Raw genomic sequence first — 25,462 nt, forward strand, 5'->3', positions numbered from 1 at the left:
CACCTGAAGAAACAAAATCAAAGTGTTTATTATAATGTTACAGTAATTAAGAATGGATGGATATATAGATCAGTGGAATAGAAGACAAAGTTCAGAAATTGACTTGTATATTTTGAGAAATGGAGTATTTCAGAAAAGTGGCATTGAAGATTAGTGAGAAAATAACTGTTTTATTAACACACCTGGGACAACTATTTACATGGAAAATATATAATTTGATCTCTAACTCACGACACATATGAAATTCAATTCCAGGCAGATTTAGAACTTACATGTGAAAAACAAAACTTAAAGATGTTTAGATAACAAACCTCTAAAAATATTTTACAGGGTAGGGGAAATTTCTCAAGCGATCATATATAGCATAATCTCAAAATGAAAAGGATGATAAATTAGACATAAAAAATTAAGACCTCTGTTCATCCAGACACCTTAAATAATGTAAATAAGATGAGCATCGAATTGGAAGAAGATATTTGCAGTACTTTTAACCAACAAAGTATTTATATCCAGAATATACGTATACTCCTACGTTTCAATAGAAAAAGACAAAAAGGAGCATGCAGAGGATATGGCAAGAATATTAAATTTCTTAAATTAAATGTTCTTGGACTACATATGAGTATAGATTTTTTTTGATCTTTTTAAAAAAACCCAGCCTTGAGATATAATTCATACACCATGGAATTCACTCCTTTAAAATGTATAATTTAATGGTTTTGATATATTTGCAGTTGTGTAATCATCACCACAACATATTTCAGAACATTTTTAACACCCCAAAAGAAACCTGGTACTCATCAGCCACTCTCATTTTGCCCCATCCTTAATGCCCCCAGCCCTAGGCAACCACTATTCTACTCTGTCTCTATAGATTTGCCTGTTCTGGACATGTCATATAAATACAACCATATAATATATGATCTTTTGTTTCTGGCTCCTTTCATTTAACATAATATTTTCAAGATTCATCCGTGCTGTAGTATGTGTTGTACTTTATTTCTTTTTATTGCTGGATAAAATTCCATTGTATGGATATACTACATCTTATTTTTTCTATTCATCACTCGATGGACATTTAATTGTTTCCACTTTTGGTTATTATGAATTATGCTGCTATGTATATTTATGTAAAGGTTTTTGTGTGCACATATATTGTCATTTCTGTTGGGTATATACCTAGGAGTAAAATCGCTGCATCATATACTAACTCTATATTTAATCTGAGGAGCTGTCAGACTGTTTTTTGAAGTGGCTGCACCACTTTATATTCCCACCAACAGGATTTCAATTGCTCCCCATGCTCATGGCCATTTATTATTACTTCTTTTGATTACGGCCATACTAGTAGGTGTAAAGTGGTATCTTATTGTCATTTTGATTCGCCTTTCCCTGGTGGCTAAGGATATTGAGCATCTTGTCATGGGTTTCTTGACCATTTGTGTATCTTCTTTGATGAAATGCAATCTGTTTCACAATAATATAAATTTTAAGACAAACAGGATAAATATGAAAAGCAACATTGAAAAAAGTTTATGTAAAAAAAAAAAGAAAAAAGTTTATGTAGACAATTCTTCAGACAAGCATGGCTGTGAATAGAAGTAGAGAAAGGAAATAATTCAAAGGACATGAGAGCTGATGAAAGGCTGCAATTATTTTGGTTCAGAAATTTATTTTATGGCCCAGTGATGATTGTCATCTACTGTTGCAGCCTCGATGAGCGTGGAGTGAGAGAGGCAAGAACAGAAATGGGGAAGATGAACAGGGAAGTATTGAGTTTATTGCAAAATGGAGAAGAATGGTTGAATGGCAGAGAATCACCTTGTCTGTCAGAGGAAGTGTTGGGAATAGGTCAGAAGTGTTGAAAATGGGCAGAAGGGAAGCACAGAGGCCCTAAGATCAGCAGACTTTCCCCTTGTCAATGAAGAAATCCAGTCATTCTTTGATTCCCCTCCATCCAGGTATCTTACGGCATCGCATCCTGAAGAACTGGCTAAAATGACAACAGCACAACACCCCCCTGCCCATCCCCCCAAAACACAAAAAACAACAGGGAAAACATCTAACTTAAAAAAATCACACAATTCACAAAAATCCCAAGAGATTGTTAACGTAAACACAGTTTGTACTAAACTGCTTACCTTATTTAAACAAACAAAAAGAGCTTGACTTTAAGAAACCCATGTATGAATTATTTGAAAAGTTGACCTGATGGAGGGTGAAATTAAAATAAATATAAAATAAATACTCAAATAAAGATAGGCAGTATAAATGAAGAGAAATATGGTTCAAATTCTGAGTTTGTGAAAACATACTTATATATATATAATACAGCTATCAAAATTATCTCAATTGGATGAATTAGTTTGTTTTTTAATGTTTTGTATGTAATGATAAAGAGCAGTAAAACAAAAACTATTTGATTTGGATGTATAGAGGACATCCAAGGTATGGTAAGTATATTGTGACTTTCACTGTGTGTGTGTGTGTGTGTATGTGTGTGTGTATGTGTGTGTGTGTATGTGTGTGTGTGTGTGTGTGTGTGTGTGTGTGTGTGTGTGTGTGTGTGTGTGTGTGTGTGTGTGTATGCTGGGTTTAAGCTATTGCCTTAATTTCAGTCCCACCCTTGTACACTCTGTAGTGCTGCCTGGGACTCTGTAAGTCACACTCCTCTTTTGCCAGCTGGCTTCTGGTGAGGCCCCGCTAACTGGAGGATGCTAGAGGCAGACTGGAAGGCTGAAGGAAGAAGGGACACACATCCTCTCATTTGTTTGCTGTTCCTTTGAATGACATCCCAGAAATGTTTTTTCATCCCAGCAGCAGTAGTTTGCTCCAGTAGCAATAGGTGGTTTCAGTTTGTAGTTTTGACAGCATTCCTAGAAGTAGCCTCATTATGTTCCTTTTAAGAGACATAATAACACCAACCAGCTGGTGTCCCATACTGAGCAGTCTGGGGTCCAGCTCTGAGAAGCCACTCAAGCTTCTAAACTTTAGTTTTATTGAAACCATCCTTGGATTCCTGGGAAAACCCTCCTTTATAACAATTATTATTTTAACACACTTTGGTATTCAGTTAGATGAGTTAGAAATTTTGTTTATGTGTTTATTAGTGAAAATGACATAATCGCCTTTCCTGGTACTGTCTTTTTCTGATTTTGTGTCAGTGTTGTTAGTTTTAAGGAATGGGCTAGGTAACTTTTGATATGTTTTAAAATAATTTGTATAAGTTGGAATTATGTGTTCCTTAAAATTTTATGAAATTCATCTGTAAATCCATCTGGGTCTGCTACGGTTTTTAGGATAGTTCTTGATTGACATTTCTATTTCTTCTAAACCTATTTATATGCAGCATCTTTAAAAAATTCATGGAAAACATGTATTATGAAAAAATTATACATGAATTGAAATTTTTTTTTGCACCAAAATAAACACATCTTAATGTGGTATCACATAGCTGAACAGGATCTAGTTAAGGCACTAAGAAGGATAAGACATCAGTTTGAAAAGAGCCCCTATCAGAGCGACATGAATTCTGCTAAAATGGAAGCAACAGCAAACATCAAATTCATGGTGAAGCTTGGATGAAACAATGGTGAAATCACTGATGCTTTAGAAAACGCTTATGGAGACAATGACCGAAAGAAATCGGCACTTTACAAATGGACTCATTTTAAGAAGAGACAAGATGATGTTGAAGATGAAGCCCACAGCAGCAGATGAGCCACATCAATTTACAAAGAAAAAATGAATCTCGTTTATGCCCCAATTGAAGAGGGCTGACAAGTAACAGCAGAAACAAAAACCAACACCACAGACATCTCAACCGATTCAGCTAACACACTTCTGACTGAAAAATTAAAGTTGAGCAAACTTTCTACTCAACGGGTGTCAAAACTGTTGCACCCACATCAGCTGCAGACAAGAGCAGAGCTTTCAATGGAAATTTTCAATAGGTAGGATCAAGATCCTGAAGCATTTCTTTGAAACATTGTAACAGTAAATGTCACATGACTTTACTAGTACAATCCTGAAGACAAGGCACAATCAAAGCCATGGCTACCAAGAGGTGGAAGTGGTCCAGTCAAAGCAAAAGCAGATTAGTCAAGAGCAAAGGTCATGGCAACAGTTTTTTGGGATGCTCAGGGCATTTTGTTTGTTGACTTTCTGGAGGGCCAAAGAATGATAACACTTGCTTATTATGAGAGTGTTTGGGAAAAGTTAGTCAAAGCTTTAGCAGAGAAACAGCTGGTAAAGATGCACCAGAGAGTACTTCTCCGCCATAACAATGCTCCTGTTCACTTCTCTCATCAAGCAAAGGCAATTTTGTGAGAGTTTCAATGGGAAATTATTGTGCCTTCACTTACAGTCCTGACGTGGCTCCTTCTGTCTTCTTTTCATTTCCTAATCTTAAAAATTCTTTAAAGGACGCCCATTTTTCTTTGGTTAATAATGTAAAAAAGACTGCATGGATATGGTTAAATTCCCAGGAAACTAAGGTCTTTAGGAATGGACTAATTGTTCAGTATCATCACTTACAAAAGTGTCTTGAACTTGATGGAGGCTATATTGAGAAATAAAGTTTCTATTTTTTTATTTTTATAGTTTATTTTCATTTTTCCACAAACTTTTTGAAGCCCCTCATAGCTTTTATTTTTTTCTTGAGGCAATTTTGATAATTTTTATTTTCCTAAAATATTGTCTATTTTCATCTAAATAATGAAATGTAATATCTTTTTACATATTGTTAAGTTCATCTGTATTTCCACTTTTTGTTCACAACATTGTTAATTTATATTGTATCTCTGTTTTAAAATTGCAGTTGCCAAAGTTTTAAAAATGATTGATCTTTCCAAAAATCACCTTATTGTAAACTTTTCTTATTTTCTAATTTTATTAATTTCTTTTTGTGATCTCTAATAATTCCAACCTAATTTTCTGAGAGTTTTCTTGGCTAATTGAATGTTCATCTTGACAATTTTCAATTTCTTTGTTTTTTATTACTGCCTTGGTGTAACGTTGTGTGTGTATCCTCATTTTCTCATTCTTTCACTCTCAATTGCCCTGTGTAGTTTGGAATTTTCATTTTGGTTCCCCTTGATCTAAGAGTAATTTTGAATGTGATGAATAATTTCCAATTATTTAATTTTGTTACAATAAATTTTATTCTGTATATTTAAGGTATACAACATGATATCATGGAATATGTATAAATAGTAAAAGGTTACTATAGTGAAGCAAAGTAACATATCCACTAACTCACCTAGTTACCCACTTGTTTTATTTTTGTGGCAAGAGCAGCTAAAATCTATCTAAAGTGAATCCTCTATACAGTAAAATTTTATTAACTATATTCCTCATGTTGCACATTAGGTCTCTAGATGTGTTCATCCTACATGTCTGATACTTTGTATTCTCTGAGCTCCATCTCCCCATTTCCTCCTCCCCACTATCCCTTGTAACTGTTCTTTTTTTATCTTTCTCTGTATATTTGATTTTTTGTTTTTTAGATCCCACATATAAGTGAGATCATGCAATATTTTTCTTCCTGTGTCTGGCTTATTTCACTTAGCCTAATGTCCTCTAGGCCTATCCATGTTGTGAAAAATAGGAAGATCTTGTTCTTTCTTAGGGCTAAATAATATTCCATTGTACATATGTATCACAATTTATTTATTCACTTGTCAATGGACACTTTGGGTTTTGTTTTTGTTTTGGTTTTTTCCCTATATCTTGACTATTGTGAATAATGCTGCAATAATTGTGAGAATGCAGATATTGTTATGAGGTGATGGTTTCATTTCCTTTGCATATACCTAAAAGAAGGATTCCTAGGTCATATAGAAGCTCTATTTTTCATTTCTTTAGAAACCTCTATATTGTTTTCCATAATGGTTGTACCAATCTACATTCCCACTAACAGCACACAGGAGTTCCCTTTTCTCTACACCCTTGCCAGCATTTGTTATGTCCAGTTATTTAATTTTTATTGGTGAGGGAGATGTACTAGCATTTTTTGCTGAGATTATTGGTATCTAATTTTTTTACACTATCCTTGGTAGTTGCTATGATTTCTAGCTTTGAGAATTTGTTGAAATTTTTTTTTTGTGGATTAACACATGGTAAATTTTTTTGGATGTTTATGTTTGAAACAAATGTATAGACTGTGGATGTTCTGTATAATATTTTATATGCTCTATTTCTTTATTTTTGTCACTTCGGTTTGTCAGTTTTTGAGAGAGCCTTGTTAATATCTTCCTTTACAATTTTTTAATTATTCATTTCTCCTCTATTTTTTTATATGGTTTATTTTTCTTTTCTTTTTTTTTTTAAGTCACAAATGCTTAGTTTGGCAGTCAAGACTTTCATTGGTATGGCTCCCATTTTATTTATTTATTTAGCTAGTTTATTCACGTTTTTTTGATTGCGCATATGTATAGGGTACAGAATTCTATTTCAACATGTGTGTCATATAATGTGTAATGATCAAATCAGGGTAGTCAGCAAATTCATCATTGCAAAAATTTACTGTTTCTTTGTTATAACAACATTTAAGCTCCTCTCTTCTAGCCACTTGAGAACATGCAATAAGTTATTATTAATTATCGATGCCTAGCACTATCATACACAAATAGAAATTATTCCTCCTATTTATCTTTAATTTTGTGTCCATTAATCAACCACCCACTATCCCCCCCCTCCCCTCCCACTTCCCACCTCTGGTAACCACAGTTCTATTCTCTACTTCTAAAAGTTCAACTTGTTATTATAATTATTATTTTAGTTCCCACATATGAGTGAAAACACATGGTATTTCTCTTTCTTTCTTTTTTTAGATTAAATAAATAAATTAATAATTTTGTTAGACACAAGGTCAGTCAATATAAATAAAACCAAATATATTATGCTCTACAAGAAACAAATAGAAACAAATAAAGAAAATAATACCTTTCACAATAGCACCCCAAAATATCAAATATCTAAGAATAAAGCTAACAAAAGATTAACAAGACTTCTCTACTGAAAACTACAAAACATCATTGGGAGAAATTAGTAGACCTAAATAAATGGAGAATAAGCTCAATTTGGATATTATTAGAGTAATTATTTTAAAGATGTTGGTTCTCTCCAAATTGATCTGTATTCAGTAAAATCCTTTTGAAAATTGTGGCAAGGTTTTTGGCTTGCTTACTTGTTTGGTTTTGTTTCTTTTTGTTCCTTCTCTTTTCTTTTTGGAGATTGGGAGAATTGTCAAGATGAATTGAAAAATTATGTAAATGCTAATGTCTTAAATTAGCCAAGGAAATTTTGAAAAATAAGTAAAAAACTGCAAGAAATTTAGTCTAAGATAACAAGACCTACTACGTGGGGGCAAAACGTTTATCCTCTGCTCTCACAGCACAATCATCAACACAGAAGACAGACTTCTTGCTTCTGTGACCAAATGTGTGGGGATTTCTCCCCACCAGCAAGTAAGCAATCAGTTCCACAGCAGACACCAGCCAGGTGTCTGCCAATTCAAATAAATCCTGACACTACCTGGAGATAGCATCAGCTCTCACAGATTGAGGGTTAAGTCCCCAAGACTGTCCCCCACCTCAGATGCCAGTTGTCACTTCAGGCCCCTGAAACTTCTGAGTGACCTGGTACATAAAGCATGGTCCCCAAAACCCCATCCTCAACTTTGATTGATTTTTGTTTTTGAAATTTTCATTTTATTTTTTGTTGTTGAAACATAATTGATTATACATGTTTGTAGCATGCAGAGTTGAATATCAATAACTGTGTACAATGTGTGATGATCAAATTAGGCTAATTAGCATATTCATAATTACAAAATGTAATCATTCTTTGTGTCCATTAACCAATTTCTCACCAACCTTCCTCCCCCTCTCTCTTTCCCAACTCTGGTAACCACAGTTCTGTTCTCTCCTTCTGAAAATTCAACCTGTTATTGTGATTGTTGTTTGTCTGTTTCTTATTTTATTAGCTCCCACTTATGAGTGAGGACATGCGGTATTTCTCTTTCTGTGCCTGGCTTATTTCACTTAACATAATTTTCTCCAAGCTCATCCAAGTTGCTTTGAATGGCAAAATATCATTCTTTTTTATGGCTGAGTAGCATCCCATTGTGTGTGTGTGTGTGTGTGTGTGTGTGTGTGTGTGTGTGTGTGTGTGTGTGTGTGTGTGTGTACACACACTACATTTTCTTTATCCAGTCATCTGTGGATGGACGTTTAGGTTGGTTCCAAATCTTGGCTATTGTGAATAGAACTGTGATCAGCATGGGAGTGCAGGTATCCCTTCAAGATGTTGAGTTCCTTGCCTTTAGGTAGATACTCAGAAGTGGGATTGCTAGATTGTATGGTAGTTCTACATGTAGTTGTTTGAGAAACCTCCAAACTGTTGTCCATGATGGCTGTCCTAATTTATAATCCCACCAACAATATATTAGAGTTCCACTTTCTCTGCATCCTCAGCAGCATTTTTTATTTTCTGTCTTTTTGTTAATAGGCATTCTAACTAGGGTGAAATGCTATCTCAAAGTGGTTTTGATTTACATTTCCCTGATGATTAGTGATGTTGAGTATTTTTTCATATGCCTGTTGGCCATTTGCATGTCTTCTTTTGAGCAGTGTCTATTAAACTCCTCTGCCCATTTTTAATTGGATTATTTGGTTTTTACTATTGAGTTGTTTGAGTACTTCTGTATATTCTGGATATAATCTCTTGTCAGATGCATAGTTTGCAAACATTTTCTCTCATTCTGTAGGTTGTATTTTTACTCTGTTGATTGTCTCCTTTGATGTGCAGAAGCTTTTTAGTTTGATATAATCCCATTTATATGTTTGCTTCTGTTGCCTGTGCTTTTGATGTCAAATTTATAAACTTTTTGCCCAGATGTCCTGATGATTTGCCCTATGTCCTTATGATTTCCCTTGTATTTTATTCTAGAAGTTTTATAGTTTTGGGTCTTACATTTAAGTCCATGTTAAGTATATGATATATGGTGAGAGACAGGGATCTATTTTCATTCTTCTACCTATGGATAGCCAGTTTTCCTAGCACCATTTATTGAAAAGGCTGTCCTTTCCTCAATGTATGTTCTTGGCATCTTTGTCAAAGATCAGTTGGCTATAAATATGTGGATTCAATTCTGGTTTCTCTATTTTCTCCTATTGATCCATGTGTCTGTTTTATGCCAGTACCATACTGTTTTGGTTACCATAGCTTTGTAGTAAATTTTGAAGTCAGGTAGTGTAATGCCTCCAGCTTTATTCTTTTTGCTAAGGATTACTTTGGTTATTCAGAGTATTTTGTGGTTTCATCTAAATGTTAGGATTACTTTTTCTATTTCCTGAAGAATGTCATTGGTATTTTGCTAGGGACTGCATTGAATCTGTAGATCATTTTGGATAGTAGGGTCATTTTAACAATATTTATTCTTCCAATCCATGAACATGGAATGTCTTTCCTTTTTTCTGAATCCTCTTTAATTTCTTTCATCAGTGTGTGTAGATTCATTGTAGAGATCTTTCACTTCCTTGGTTAAATTTATTCCTAGGTATTTTAATTATTTGATAGCTATTGTAAATAGGCTTGCTTTCTAGATTTCTTTTTCTTTGATTTTTGACAATTTGACTTTGACTATAAAGTGTTTTGGGAGGACCTTTTTGGGTTGAATCCATTTGGTGATCTTTGAGCTTCTTGGATCTGGGAGACCATATAACTCCCAATACTTGGGAAGTTTTCAGCTATTATTTCATTAAATAGGCTTTCAATGCCTTTTCCTTTCTCTTTCATTCTGGTACATCCACGATATGGATGTTTGTATGCTTAAGGTTGTCTGATGGATCTTGTAGACTTTATTATTTTTAATCTTTTTTTTCACGTTTTTCAAAAGCTGGTGTTCAAGTTCAGAAATTCTTTTTTCTGCTTGATCTAGTCTGTTGCTTAAGCTTTTGTTTGTATTTTTAAGTTTTTTGAATGAATTCTTCAGTTCCAAGATTTCTGCTTGGTTCTTTTTTATAATCTCTATCTCTTTGTTGAATATCTTCTCATTTCATTGTGTTGTCTATTTTCTTGCATCTCACTGAGTTTCCCTAAGATTGTTATTTGAAATTCCTTTTCAGGCATTTAATAGGTTTCCTTTTATTTGAGATATGGTACTAGACAATTATTATATTCCCTTGGAGCTGTCATCTCCTCGTTTTTTCAAATTTCTCATATTCTTTCATTGATATCTTGGCATCTGGTGGAACATTCACTTCTTTTAATGCTCTGGAGTAATTTTGAAGGGAGACTGTTTCCTGCAGATGTGTTTGGGTAGGGTGTTTGGTATGTTTCTGGGTGAACCCAATAGGGTAGTATCCATGTGATTTCTTCAACTGTATTCAACATCAGAGTTGTCTGTGTGTGCCTTCATGGCCTAGGCACTGGGGTGCTCTGAAGTTCCTTGCTGAAGTGGATGGCACTGGGCTGGGTTACAGGGGTTGTGGATGAGGTCTCAAGATCTCAGATGCCCTGCTGCTCCTCAGTTGGAGTGGGTGATTCTAGGCAGGCTTGCTGGTGCCCCAGCCAGGATCCTGTGCCCCTGATAGTTTCACTGGAGTGTTCTGCAGCTCCTCAGCTTAAATGGGCTTCTCTGGGCAGGATTGCTGAGGTAAAGATTAGGACCTTGGGCTTTGAGGGAGACAATGAGGAGTTCAGCAGCTCCTCAGCTAGAGTGGGTGACTCTGGGTGGGGTCACTGGGGCTTCTGGCTGGGCCCTATCCCCCCAAAGGAGGTATCAGGGCACTCTGAAGCTTCTCAGCTGAAGTGGGCAACACTGGGCAAGGTTGTTGAGGCTTTGAGTGGGACCCTGTGCCCCTGAGAGAGATGCTGGAGTACTCTGAATCTTCACTGTTGAGATGGGCCACTCTGATGAGGTCCCTGCAGTCATGGGTGGGCTTCTGTGTCCCCAAGAGAGATGTTGGGTCTCACTGTAGCTCTTCATCTAGAGTGCACTACTCTGGGTAAGGTCACTCTGCAGCTCCTCAGCTGGAGTGGGCCACCACATGCAAGGTCACTGGTGTTGCAGGCAGGGTCTTATGCTCCCATGAGAGAATCCTCTGCAGCTCCCCACCTGGGGTGGGTAGCTGTGGGTGGGCTTACTCAGTCTGTAGATGCCCCAAGAGAGGCATCTGGGCACTCCACAGTTTCCCAGCTGGAGTGTGTGTGTCTGGATAGGTTTGCTGGAGCTGTGGTGGGACGCAGTGCCCCTGTGAAAGGTGCATGGTCATTCCACTGAAGACAGCAGGGCCACCAGCAGTGGCAGTAGGCCCCACTTGGTCCTCTCTCTGGTTTTAGAACACATGTGCACTAATTCCCTCTCCTGATGGTGGCCTCCACACTGTGCTGCAGTGCCTGTTCCCAGGGTGCAGAACACTGCATGGGCTCAGGTGCTGAAGCTATGATGAGGGGGCCTCAGGACGTGGAGCTGCTGGGGTATTGGGCCCCAGGGCAAAATGCACTTGGGTGTTAGCTCTGATCCCAAATGGTGACTGCTGCTGCAGACTGGGACCTGGGGGGTGGGGGAGGCTCAGCATAAACTCCCTCCCTGGATTAATGCAGTTTTGTATGCTCCCAGCAACTCCCCACACTGGGCTCATGGCCTGCAAGGGCAGCACAGCTTGCCGGTGTCTGCAGCACAGCTCTCACCTTTCCCCTGCAGGTGGAAATTCCTCGTGGGTCTCTGCCACTCATATCTGGGCTATATGATTTTTCTTTATGTAAATATCAAAGGTATATTATTAGTTACATAAAGATTTATAACTATTGTGTCTTCTTATTGGAGTTTTCCTTTTATTAAGGAATTATTTATTTTAATATTTTTATATTAAATTTTCTTTTTCTTGTATTTTTGCTAAAATTTACCTAAGGTCTATTTTTCCATATTGTTATTTTTTATTTTCTAGTGTGTTTTCATTTGAAGATATCACTTATAAACAATTCATATCAAGTTATTTATTTATTTATTTATTTTAAAAGCTAATCTGTGAATTGCTGTCTTTGAATAGATAACTTGGCCTTGGCATATGTATTATAGCTAATGATGCATTAACTTTTTCCTGAAATTTTATTTTGTTTTCTATTTACCTCACTAGCTATATATTTCTCTTTACCTCCTTTCCAGGCTTTTGTAAGACTGATAATTTTTTTCTCTTTTTCCTCATTGTGATGGTCCCGAAGATAATTCTACTCTGAGCAATTATCCCTACATTTCTATCATATAAACTTACGTATGTTTTGTTGTTGTTGTTGTTGTTTTACTAAAGTTTAGTTATTTAGTATTCCAATCCTCCCCTTTAATTATACAGGTACCTCCAAACATTTATTTGAATATAATTTGGAATTTTAGTTTGATTGCTATTGTGGTTTTATTGTTCTAGCCTATCAACATATGTGTACACTTTAAGTGGTCTTACTTGTTCTTATCAGGAGTTTTTGAATCCCACTTTTTTTCTTGTATTTTTGCTCTTCTTCCTCTTTCTCTTTCTTTCTTTCTCCTGTCTTTTCGTTCCTCCACTCACTGTATCCTCTAGGAATTCTTTCAGACAGCATTTCCAAGTAGTAAATAATGTCAACATTTTTCTCTCCTCCTGTAGCTTCTACACATTGGAAATTCTGTATTTATCCAGAATTCTGTATCTATCTTGTTTTTCTGTATTTACCAGGTTAGATAAAAGTAACCCTGCTAGTTTTTATTTCTATAGTCGAAATTTGAATCTCCTCCATCTCTTGTTGATTTTATTTAAGGGTGAAATATTCTCTTGTATCTTCTGGGGAATATTACTTATGATTAAAAGTCCTGTTCTACTTACTCTGTCAAGTTTCTTTCTTTGCATGTAAATTTCTCTTCATTGAATTACATATTGCTCTTTCGTGGTATTGGCTTTCTTTAAATATTTGATTATTTTTGCACATCTTTGTAAACGGAATTTCCTATTAAACTCAGAAAAGGCTGCATCTGTTTTTGCAGCTGGCTTGGTGGGATTTTTAAGTGGGATAAGAGATAGATAGAATTCTGTGCCTAGGACTCACCATGCCTGCTGGGTGTAGACAGTCATCCAAGGTGCCCTGTCTCTCCAACCCAGTCGTTTGCCACTCTTACTCACCTGGAGAAAGATTTTTCTGTCTCTGTTTGGCCCTTGGACACTTTGCAGACAGCAAGGAGGGGTGGGAGGACGTATAGATTGCTCCTGTGGACATACAGCCAGTTCAGTCTGGACCCTCTCCTGCTAGTTTCTGCCACATGCAGACATGGAGGCACAGGTGCTTCTCCGCCTGTCTTTTGCAGCTTCCCCCTCTTAAGTGCACTTTGGGCTGTGGTTTCCTTCTTCAATCCAAGCTTCTGCTTTCTGCCTTCCATACAGTCCTCACAGTGTCTCCTTCCTTCATTTGCTATCATTGAGGTGGATTCATTTATTTAGTTTTCTGGCTTGTAAAGAGATCTTTGCCAGAAGGGGATGTTGTGCTGTATGTTCATCATCCTGGGCTGGGACCACCCTTCACTTCTTGAGAGAACATTTCTCAAGATAATACAAAAGAGCAAAATTCAATAGTCTGTTCAATGACGTATATGTATTGTTTTGCTTTTGACTTTGCTTTTGTTTTGTAAAGAGAACTTGCAAAGCGTAAGGTTGCCAGAATTAACATCTATTAGCTAGCAGCTTCTTAAGACTATGGTATTCAGTTATGTTTAGACAGTCTATATTTCCATCCTATGTTCTTGTATTCTAGAAAATGTTAGACAAATCTAGGGCTGGAGCTATGCAATTTTAGTCTCACTGAATATTGAAATGAAGAATAGGTGTAGGACAACTTTCTTATTTGTTTGCCAACTGGAATGTTTTCTTTTCTCTCATCCAACCAAATGAAGATGCAAAACAGCAAAAATATTTTTGCAGAGAAGGTGGAAATATCCAAGCAGGGTTTTTATCCAAGTATGAGGTCCAGTTTGTTTGTATTTTATGTCTTCTGAATATACCCCTAAGCAATATTGAGACTGGTGAGAGACATTTGTTAATGATCATAAAAGAACTTTGCTAATTAGGCTGAAATATGAAGGCTGCATGTGATGATTTGAAAAGCTCTTAAAAGAAAGCTGCAATATTGTCTGCTTTGTTGGTGTGGACTTTACAAAAAGCATCCTGGAACTTAATAGGGGATTTTATTGTATTCAATGGTCTGGTAAGAAAAATTCAGAAATTTTTTTCTGGGCTGATCCTCTGATGTTTCAGCATTTGAATAGTGTATGAAGTATTAGTGGGCGTATGATTTTATTCCAGGCACCTTAATAGTTTGTTAAGTAGGTGTTTGCCTCCATACACACCCATCTCAGATCCTCCTTGTCACATGTGACTCTCTTCTATTCTATTCCGACTATTAAAAATCCTTCAGAGAAACATATTAGGTAATATTCATTTCAAAGTCTAATATTCCATGTGGCTGGCATTATTTCTGAGGCCTCATCCCAATATTTTATACTACAGGATAAACTTATTTTTCCCTTCTTTCCTTAGAGAACATAGTAATAATTACTACTACGTTTGGGGCACTACTTCTCTGCTTGTAAATATACTTGTAAATATCATAATGGACATCAAAATTATTGGTAAACCGTAAAGCACTATTCAAAAGTATTATCTATGCTAATAATATTATTAGCATATCACCTTACCAACATCATTGACTTTAAGGACTTTGGATAATAAAAATAATGAGAAAGTCTTTCTCTCTCTCTTTCTCCCCTTCTCTTTCTCTTTTTGTGACCATAGCTACTATGGATTGGATGTGCCCCCAAGTCTCACTGAGACTTAATCCCCACTGTGACAGTGTTAAAAGAGTGGGAAATCATATTACAGTAATTTAAAGGTGGGTCCTTGAAAAGGTGATCATATTGTGTGGACCATGCCCTAGTGAATGGATTAATCCATTGATGGTTTAACGGATGGTTAATGAGTGTGATCCTCATGGCTTTAAAAGGACAGCATGCAAGAAGCTCTCTCTCTTTTGTTTCTGCTATTTTGCCATGTGATACCCTGTATGGCTTTAGAGTCACCACCAAGAACAGGGCCCTCGCCACATGCATTCCCTGGTCTTTGGACTTCCCAGCCTCTGAAACTGTAAGCAATAAATTTCATTTTCTTATAAATTACCCAGTTTCAGGTATTTCTGCTATAAGCAACAGAAGCAGACTAATATAATAGGGCTCTTCCCATTATTAGGAACTAAAAAAAAAGGCTTTTCTTGAATTTTCCCACTGAGCCCCCAAAAACTTTTCAGCAAACAAACATGGTGACTTCAGGTACCAGTTGGCATGAGGATAAGGTGTTGGCATGACATTTTAAAGTGAAGAAGTTGTGGATAATTTTCATGAATATGTGGAAAGTAACTAAACTAGAATCAATTATAATAGGCTTGTGACTGGTAAACATACTTTTCGAGGAGCTTGGAGCATCTCATCGACAATCAGTAGTTCACAGAGTGGTCTGCATTCTCTGTACTCTGGTAGCCATGGGACTAATCAATTATCATGGACTAAACATTTCATGCCTCCTCTTCATTATCTGTGAAACAGGGATTATGCTAGCCTTACATTTCTTAAAAACTTCTTACAAAAATACATTATCGACTGTAAAATCACAGGACTAGAAGGGACTTCTAATGCCTTATTTTCCTAAAAAAGGAAACAACCTCAATGAATAAATGATTTGTCTGAAGTCAAAAAAACTAGTTGGAATATAATGATTTGGAGGATTTTTGAATTGGAAGAGATTTTTTAGTTATGTATTTAAGTCTTTTGCTGAATTGGAGATTTTCTACAGCTTCTTTGGCAATCATTTTGAGATCTTTCCATGGTAAGGAATTGACTGATTTTCAAAGTGGAGCATTTTTATTTTGGGACAACTTTAATTATTAGGCAGTCATTGTTTATAATGAATTGGACCTCAGGTTCCTTTGACTTCTATACCTCGATTCTATCTGGGAAGTGGGGCTTCCTGGAAGACAGACTTTAAGATAGAAATTAGCATGCAGGAGGTTTATTAGGGAATGCTTTTGGGATCAAGACTTGTGGAAAGGAAGAGACAAAAACAGGGTTTGTCAGTAAGAGAAGTCAATCTGTAGATCAGTTGCAATAGAATGCCTCAACGGATGCTGCAAGACGGAATATCATCAAACTCTCTCCAGCTGGGATGAGAGACGTTTAACTTCTGTGTCTATCAGTTTTTGAATGGAGGCTGCCCTGGGAAAGGATGTGGCCTTGAGTGAAGCAGCTTTCTTCTGCGGAGGCAATTCCCAAATGGGGCTGACATCCTAGGACTGCTTGCAGGCAGCGAAAGGTTGAAGTTCTTTATTTCTGGGGGGGGGGGGGGCTGAGGTGGTACGTCATAACATCCACCACGAATAATAAATTTTAGAAATTGGTTTCACTAATACTAATTTCTATTAAACCTTTAATTGGGATTATGTTGTACCTATACATAAATTTAGTGCAAATTGATATATGAACAATATTGAGTCCTCAGTCCATTGATATGTTATACCTCTCTACTTATTTAGATCTCCTTTAATTTCTATTGGTGACATTTTGTAGTTTTCAGTGTATAAGCCTTAAGTATATTTGGATAAATTTGTCCTTAAGTATTTGATGTGTTTTTGATGCTATTTTAAATGGCATATTTAAAGTTTTATTTAAAAATACTTATTGCTAGTATATAGAAGTATAATTACTGATTTTTGTATGCTGGTTTAATATTCTGAAACCTTGCAAAATGCACTTATTAGTCATGATAGATTTTTCAGTAAATTCCTTAGAATTTTCTGGGTCCGTGATCATATTGACTACGAATAAAGACAGTTTTATTTCTTTATTTCCAACCTGTCCCTTTTTCCCCCCTTTTATTGCCATATTGCAATGTCCAGGACCTGGAGTACAATGTGGAATAGAAGTGCTCAGAGCAGACATCCTTCCCTTGTTCCCAGGATAACTGAACAGCATTCAGTCTTTCATTAAGTGTGATGATAGTAAATCATATAAGTAAATTAAAATTTTACAGTAGCAACATGAAAAGTATGCATGAAAGGTCAATTGCTTAGTTAAAGTCCTATACTCATTTTAACTACATCAGTACTGGATACAACAGTAGTTGGAAAAAGTTGTAAATAAATAATTACCTACTTCCATGCTTTTAAAGAAAGCATGTTTCGCATCGTTGTAGACACTTTTTTCCCAAAGTGATGGTAGAATAACCCACTCTGTAGGGTATAGGGAAGGTACAATGTCCTGCAAAAATAACTGTGTCGAGGAAAATTAAGTAATTCTAGCAGCTGCTGATCACGTTATTCACGCTGAGAAATTAATGCTTAGACTAGTCTTCAAATAAGCTTATCTGAGTTGAAAGCTCTTTGCCTACCTCCCTTTGAGGGGATATTGATATTGCGACATTTTAACATTAAATTCATGAACACATATTTATACAATACCCAGGAGCCAGCCGCTGCTGCGGGAAAAGAGCGTGAGCATACTCCTGGACCCCTTACCACAGCTTCCAACCCACCCTCTGCAGATAAAGGAGCTCAGCTTGCTCTTTACATTCCCTGGGTGAACCCTGGAGCTTTTCAGGATGGTCTCCCAGTTGCGCCCAGGACCAAGGCTGATTGCACTGTGATGCTTCTTCCTTCTCATTTAGACCTCTCAGTCCCTTCTGCTGGAGCTGTCCTCCCTGAAAATGTCAGTGTTTCTGGGGTGGGTACAGTGCACTGAAGAGCCGTCCTCTGCTCTGCAGTGGACAGCAGGTGCCCAACTCTATGAGGACTTTGTCATTTATGCCCTTAAGCATCAGTGATCGTGATCAGAATGTTACATAGTCTTTCATGAAGTTGCTCCTTCACCTGTGGCCATCACCCTTCTCTCCACAGGTGTCCCATGGGGCGGGGGCAAGTTCTTTGTCGTCCTGTGTATCATCTTTGCCATTTCTCTGACGTTCTTCAACCAGTCATATTGCAAACAAGTAAACAAACATTTTCTTCCTTTAGTCAAAACACTAAAACCACTATGTATATTATTCCATGCAAATGAATACCTGCAATGGTCACCTGCAAACCAGTTACAGATAAACAAACTTGGTTTCAGTTGGAAACCTGGCTACACAGCAATGCCTCCACTGACCAGAGTCAGTCAGTTGGATGTTTCTATCTGCAAAATCCACCCAACAATCATTTGCTGAAGACTCATCGGTTGTTGCTGTGCGGGATACTGACACGAACATAGATAAAAAGCAAAAACACCTTCGATTTAGAGCAGCTTCTACTTCACAGGGCCTTTTGGTTTGGTCATTTACTTTTTCAAATTAATTAAAATCCAGCTCTTTATTTTCTAGGCACAAATATTTGCTCACTATATTTACACACATGAATATTGGATGCTTAGCAATTAGCCGTGGACATTTGACTGCAAATGGAGTAGAGCTGATTGTGACATTATATGCAAATGAAGAGTGCCAAATCTAATCATGCATCGAGATGTACAGACAGTCAAAAATTATACCCTCTCTAAAAACCCTAAGCTGTGCTTTCAAAGATCTGCATACGACTAAAGGTAGCACTGGTTGCTGCTGCTTGTAGTCATTTGCTTTAATCACCAGTGCCAGGAATGATATTTAGAGGATGACTGAGAACATCAGCATCCTGTAAATATCAAACATGTTCATTTCCTGCATTGTCCTGCATTCTTCACTCTCAAGCATAGTCAAATATTTTCCTGTGTGCCAGTTTTACTAAATTGAAACAACAAAAGCTGAAACAAAAATTCTCATTATTTAATCATTTCCTAAATAAACACCATAGTTATTACTCCTGTAATTTATAACAGCCGGGAGAATGATAATTCCTCCTTCTAAAGAGACAGATTTTCATTTTTAAGGCAATTTTCTGCTCATTTATTAAACTGGAGGCTTTGATGAATAAAGCAGTCAAAATTAAAGAAAATTAAAAAAAAATTTGCTTCAGCGCTGCAAAAACTTAATGAGCTTCTCTGGCACATAACATATATAAACAAGAATATATGTATTTCATTCTTCCATGAAATTTTGGCAGCAATGCAGATATAAAGTGTTTAATTCACATTTCTGTGCTACCTTGATTAGAGGTTTCAAGCCGGTTCCTTCAAGCTGCCACTGCATGAGTCATATCAGAAAATATGAGAAACCAACATCCTGAAATAGCTTGAATTGGGTTTGGTCAATGGTGGGACGGAATGGTACTCACAAAATGAAAGCCTTTTATTGACTCTGAAGAACATAAAACCATCATTGGGCTACAAGTCTTTAAATGGAGCTTGAGAAGGATAACCTCCCCAGTTTGGTCGTGGCTGTGTCCCTGCTCAGAGAAACCTCCTCTGCCCCGATCAGATTGTAGTGACGTGCTCACGTCCTGCCTTTGCTATCACTGACATTTCAGTCCCAATTTCATATCTACTGATTGGTTTCATATCCTCCTCCATTTTCTCTTCCTGTTCAAATTGGAGCCATTTTTCATGGTCTCGCTCAGGATTTTCCTCTTCTGATGCCCTTTCCGATCCTCCCAGCTTGATTTAATCTCTCCTTGCTCTTACCTCCTAAAGGCACTTCTAATCTGTACCAGTCATTTGACCCTTAATCATATGCTTCTTCATATGGTCCATTATATTTTCAAACCTATTTGTTTGAACTCCCTACCTATATTAAAAGTCTTTGAGGGAAGGAGCTGTTGGTTTTTACACTTATACGGCCCAGTGGCTTGTGTAAGAGGAACTATGCTGTGTTGATGACCTTGAACGACAGGCCATAATCCTTTTGCTCCAGGAGGCTGGGTCTCATCAGAACATAATATGAATCCATGAGGTCTACTTTAATTCATAGTATCATGGATTTGGACCCTGGAGTCAGATAAATGTGACTTTTGGTAAATTTCTTAATTTCTTTAAGCATCAATTTACCCATTTGGAAATAAAAGGAATAATAAAATTGTTATGAGGATGGAATTAGATAATGCCTAGCAAGCATTTAGCATGGTTCCAGGCCCATAAGTAGCACTAAATAGTGGTAGTTATTATTGCGAATGATGTTGGAGCATTGTGGGAGCTCAGTACCTCTGGTCAGTGAGCAAGGAGGGTTGCCTGGGGAATGCGTGGAGTGGAGCCAGTCAGCCAGCAGTCAGAACCACAGGGTCAGACAGTGGGGTGAGCTCACACTCGTGTAGGACGGTGTCAGGAGCGAGGCAAAGTGCAGACAACAGCCATGCCCACAAGAGGCTGCAGCAGTAATGATACCAGAAGTCAGGTGGTCTTTCCAGTGTGCATGAGGACATCGGACAGCATCTGGGATTTCTGAAAACCTAGCCAATTTTTCTAAAAAGGAGGCAAGGGAAGGGGTAGGCAGGGATTCATGTGCCTAGTCAAGCATAAAAGGGTTTAATGTTTTGTTTGATGTTCATGCTTTTTCTTCCAGCAACTGCCCAAAGTCTCTCTGCTTCATCTCTTTCTTATTTGTAGACTCATCTGTATTCACTGTTTTTTATTTTTTATTTATTTTATTTTATTTTTCCTTTTTTTATTGAATCATAATTGATTATGCATATTTTGGGGGTTCAATGTTGACTTATGTTGATCAAATCAATATTACCAGCATATACATTGTTACAAATTGCACTTATTCTTTATGCCCCTTGTCCAATCTCCCCCAACCCCCTCTCCCCCCCACCACTGATAACCCTAGATTTCTTCTCTCCCTCTGAAAGAGTAATGGTACTCTTGATTTCTTGCCTAGATGATCTGTCCAATGCTGAGAGGTGTGTTCAGGTTCCTCAGTATTGTCACAGAGCAGATGCTCCTTCTGTCACTCTAGAACGGGCTTTGTGGAAAGAGACATCCTCTTCTTTTCTTTGGTCTCTGCTGGTGACTCTCCATGTGTTAATGCACTCCAGTGGCTGGTGGACCATCTGCATGGTGGTTATGACGTTTAGTCACTCTCATGGCAGCCATGGTTACTGGGCCACCCACATGGAGGTGATGTTTTTGGCATGCTCCTTGGCGCTGGCGGTGTGCCTGGTTGTGGGCTGGGTGTATTCATTGTTCCCATTTCTCATGTCCATTCTCTTACCAACCCAGTGCAGTGGGGCTTCATTTCCTACAGGTCCACTGGAATCACTCTGACCAGGGTCATTAGTGGCTTTCTTATTTTTGACTCTACGGACTCATCCTTATTTTGTCTTTCAACAGCATTCAAATCAATTGACTGCTCTCTTATTACTGAATTTTTCTCTGCTTTTGGCTGCTGTCAGACCAATCAGACTCTCTTGGTGTTCATTTTTCCTGTTTGGCTGTTCCCACTCAGTTTTTTCTTTCTTCTTCAGGCCTCTCTTTCTCTCATCCCTTATGTGTTGGCAATCCTCAAGATTTACCTTAGTCTTTCCTTTCTTCTAACTCTGCATACTCTGCTTTACTGATTTCTCTTTCCTATCAAGTAGTACTCACGGATTCAATAAGCACCTTTACCTTGATGGCTTCTAAATCTCTAGTGTTGGTCCAGATCTTTTTCCTGAGCTCTGACCTGTAGGTTCAACTAACTACACACTAGACTTTTCAAGCATTATTAGAACAGAATTCTTCACTCCTCCCAATGCTCCAAATTTATTCCTTCTCCCAGGGAATGACACCATCACCACCCTGTTGTTAGTCAAATAAACAGATGCACTCCTCCTTGACATTTCGTTTCTATACTCAATTAATCACCATATTTCTACCCAAACTTCTTGAACATGTTCTTCCTCTGGTAGATAACACTTTGTTTTGCATTCTATCTGCAAACTAGATGGACTAGGGTGTTTACTTAAAAACTGCTCTCTTGTGTTTCTTCCCATCTGTCTGTTACCACATAGCTTTGCCAGTTATGCCTCATCCCTGCATAGTGGATTTAGAAAATGTACCCACAAAAAAACTGCAGCTTTTTTAAACTGCAGAATCAGAGGTTCTAATTTTTTTCCTAAGGTAGGCCAAATACATTGTTTGTTGTTAGTGGTAAATATCCACAATAACGTGGGCATGATTTACTTTATAGAACTAATATGCATGCTGGTTGTAATCCCAATGTCAATGGAGCTTATACTGGTGCTATTTGCAGTACTATTCCTTGAAATAATACAGTAAATATTATGCTTATTAAAATAGTAATTGTACATAATTTAGAAAGTCAAATAATGCTACAAAACTTATAATAAAATCAACACTCCCTAACTTGACCCCTTCCAAACCTGATTTTCCACTTCCCAGAGGCAACCACTTTCAACTCTTTTAGTTGTATTTTCAACACTTCTAGTGTTGCTTCCACATTTCTAAATGAAGTGCTTATACTGTGACTTCTTGATTTTAAACTTTTAGTATTATCTATAGACTTCTTATTTTGAGGGTTTTGCTTTTTTGTACCACTCCTGTTCCCCCACCCCCCTGTCCTCTCCATTCTTCTAATACATTGATATCATAATTTCTACTTAACTTAATGTTTAGGATTTTTATTATCAAGACTATGGCTATTGCGGAGCCCTGTAGAGTACTATATCAGTTTTCTTTTTACTACAAATGTGTTTGTTTTTCTCAGATCTAAATATTCTATATTCTTTTGTGTGTGTGTGTGGCTTAAATAACAGACATTTATTTCTTATAGTTCTGGAAGCTGGAAAATCCAAGATCAGGGTGCCAGCATGGTCAGTTTCTGGTGAGGCCCCTTTCCTGGCTTGTAGATAGCTGTTTTCTTGCTTGTGTCCTTAATAGTGACAGATGAAGCTCTAACGTCCTGGAGTTAAATATCTTATTTTAATGTTTTATTAAATTTTATTTTACCTCTTACTAAATTAGTCATATGCTTTGCACAAGTACTGTAAAAGACTTCTCAATGTGGTCAGGTGTTTTGATTTTTTTTTTTAATCTTGGAGAACTTCTGGAAATCTCTATTTTTCTACTCTAATCTTAACTGGTTATGTTCTAAGCCTATTGAACAAAGCCTTTTTGTCTTTGTTTTTGTTTTCATATAGTTTATGTTGGTGATGAAATTACAGGTGATCTTTTTATTTTATTTGTTTATTTACTTTTATTTTTAAAAATTTTTTATTGAAACATAATTGATTCTACATATTTGTGGGGTACAGAGTTGAATATCGTACCTGTACACAATGTGTGATGATCAAGTGAGGATAATTAGCATATTCATCATTACTAAGTGTAATCATTTCTTGTCAAGGACATTCTATCTCCTCTCTTCTAGCCATTTGTTAACATGCAGTAAATTAATGTTAATAATCTCAACTGTACATCAATATAATTATTTTTCCTAACTAGCTGTTTTGTGTCCAGTAACTCATTTCTTGAGATATCCCCCTTCCCCTTTGTCCACCTTTAGTAACCACAGTTCTGTTCTCTCCTTCCAAAAGTTCAGTGTATTATTATGTTCATTCATTCTTTCTTTCTTTCATTTATTTATTAGCTCCCACTTATGAATGAGGACATGTAATATTTCTCTATCTGTGCCTGGCTTGTTTCACTTAACATAAATTTCTCCAAGCTCATGGCTGAGTAGTATTCCATCGTGTATATATACATTTTCCTTATCCAGTCATCTGTTGATGGACATTTTAGTGTGAAGGTTAATTCTAAGGGATGCCAAGAAACCTGATAAAGCTATATATTTAGGTGTGTCCTGAGGGTGTTTATATAAAAGATTAGCATGAGAGCTTGAGTAGACTAGGTGGGAAAGATCTGTACTCAATAAGGGCAGGAACCGTACAGTCCACTGGGGCGCTGGAGAGAACAAAAAACAGAAAAAAGGTGAATCTCTCTATCTCTGTTCACTGGAGGTGGAATACACTCTGCTCTCCTGTTTGTGGACATCAGAGATCGAGACTCTTCAGCTTTTGGGTTCCAGGACTTACACTAGCAGCAACAGTGGCTTCTCTAGTTTGGAGGCCCTTGAATTTGGACTGAGCCATGCTATCGGCATCTGGTTTGCAGACTGCCTGTTGTGGGACTTCTCTTCACAATCACATGAACTAATTTCCCTAATAAATCCCCCCTCATATAGTTACAAACATATCCTATTGGCTCTGTCTCTTTGGGAAATGCTGACTAATACATTTAGGTTGGTTCAATGTCTTGGCTATTGTAAACAGAGCTGTGGTAAACACGGGAGTGCAGGTATCACTTTGACATGATGATTTCCATTCCTTTGGACATATGCCCAGCAGCGGGATTGCTGGATCGTATGGTAGTTCTACCTCTAGTTGTTTGAGGAAACTCCATATTGTTCTGGGGCTCCTTGAATGTCTAAAACTATGTGTTTACATTGTCACATTTGATTAGCAGTTTTGCTGGATATTGAATTTTAAATAAAAAAATATTTTTCTCTCTGAAATTCTAAGACACTTTTCAATTGTTTTCTGTTTCAGAAGTCAAAGAACTCAACTTCCTAATTCTTGCGTGTGAGTTTTTTCTTTTTTCTCTTTGAAGCTTTCAGATCTCCTTTTTCTCCTAGATATTCTGAAGTTTTGCAATGATATACTGTGGCTTGGATCTTTCTCAATAATTTTTCTGGGTCCTACTTGGGCCATTTAAATCTGGAAACTCACATCCTTCATTTTAGAAAATATTCTTGTAGTATTTCTTCCATAATGTTTTCTCCCTTTTTTTCCCCCCTTACTTCTCTTGATCCTTTTATTCTATTTCCTGGGTGATTTCCTTAATTTTATCTTTCTACCTGTACAATAAATTTTTGTACTTGGTAACCTATTTTTAATTTCAGAGGGATTTTTCTTATTCATTCATTCAACATTTATTGAATAACTATGATATTCCAGGGACTGTTATAGGTCCTGGAAATAGGCACAAATCTCTGTCCTTGTGTATTTTATATTCTAATCAGTGAAGGCAGACAGGGGATTGCAAGTACCAAGAGGTAGGTCATACTACGTTTTTAAAAGGAGAGTTAGGATGGACCTCATTGAGAATGCTTGAGAATGCTTGACTGCTCATCATATTTATAAATTTGTAAATGAGGTATGAAAATCTAATATGCTATGTATATTTGAGTGTGGTAAGGATGGGTTATTTTGTGTTGGGACTTACCATGGATAAAGTGGGCATTTAAATATTTCTTTGGGCCCTTTCTCTTGGGCTGGCTGGTTTCTCTAAGAGGAGCTTCTTCCCCCGTCTGAAACACATGTGCCTGACTGCCAGCATTCTGGGGCCAAGTTGGCATGTAGATTATCACTCAGCTATCCTGTTTCTGGTAGGAGCTCTACTCCCACTCTCTGCTGGACCTGCTATCCCTGAGTCCTGAGCCTGTTTAGCTCTCTTTTTCCTGAGGTTGCATCTCTGTTTTCTTCTAGCATAGGGAAG

This window comes from Cynocephalus volans, chromosome 13 (assembly GCF_027409185.1).
Source record: "Cynocephalus volans isolate mCynVol1 chromosome 13, mCynVol1.pri, whole genome shotgun sequence".
NCBI lineage: Eukaryota > Metazoa > Chordata > Mammalia > Dermoptera > Cynocephalidae > Cynocephalus > Cynocephalus volans.